This window comes from Sinocyclocheilus anshuiensis, unplaced genomic scaffold (assembly GCF_001515605.1).
Source record: "Sinocyclocheilus anshuiensis isolate Anshui unplaced genomic scaffold, SAMN03320099.WGS_v1.1 scaffold171, whole genome shotgun sequence".
NCBI lineage: Eukaryota > Metazoa > Chordata > Actinopteri > Cypriniformes > Cyprinidae > Sinocyclocheilus > Sinocyclocheilus anshuiensis.
In genome coordinates, this window is record NW_015549561.1 from 106,873 (window position 1) to 107,857 (window position 985).

Here is a 985-nt window from a genome sequence, read left to right on the forward strand (position 1 = left end):
ATCTATATGTCATCTGTTTTGGTCAGGAGTTTGCGCGTTCAGTGCTCGAGGGCTCTGAACGCGCTCATTGTGAGTGTTATCCAATGAGAAGCTCCATTCACGTTTGTCCCTCTTCCCGAGAGATGAGTGACAAGTGTTTGCGTCTCGCAGTTCAGGTCCCGCTGTTGCCGAGGCACGGCGAAGACTCGGATCGCGGGATTCGTGGGGTTGAGATGCCCTTTTTGGGTTATCGGATCCCGCGGATAGCGCTCGAGTTGAGCAGTCCCTTAGGGAATTTGTGCCTCTGTGTTTGGACACTCAAGGGCATGTTCTGCTTTCGCGTTTGTCTCGGTCAAAGAGCACGAGCGTTCAGAGTTACGCGCTCATTGAGATGAGTCACAGTGTCTAGGCTTCGCTTGTGTTTGTTCCTATTCCCGAGGGATACGGAACGGAGTGTTTGTGTCTCACGGCCCGGTTCCGCCATTGCCACGGAACAGTTTATCGCACCTTGCGGCCATCGTTTTGATCTGCGGCATCCGCACACCCTCTCTATATTGGTTGTCAGATGCCACAGATATTGTTGAGTTGTTATGATGTAAGGGAAACAGGTCAATTTAGCTCAAAGGGAATTATTTAAGATTTTAAAGGGAATTTGGACAGAATCACTGTTTTACGGCTGATCACTGAGACGGCCAGCGATTCATTGAACGAGCCGCACAACATCAACTCTGCAATGGATATTAATATCCAAAGTATAGTGAAAACACTATTTATTAGCACAGTAACAAGATCGGCAGTTTAAGACATTAACTTGTAAGCACAAAACACAAGATACTTCTCTTTTCAATATAAATAAGGCTTTATTGGATAAATCTAAGCCATATAAACTAATCTAACACATGAACACACACATTCACACAAGTTACAGAAAGAGAGAAAGTGAGGAAATTAGTTTAAGAGAATGAAAATGTGAAATCCCAAGTTTACAGCAATATGTGCAATTGCA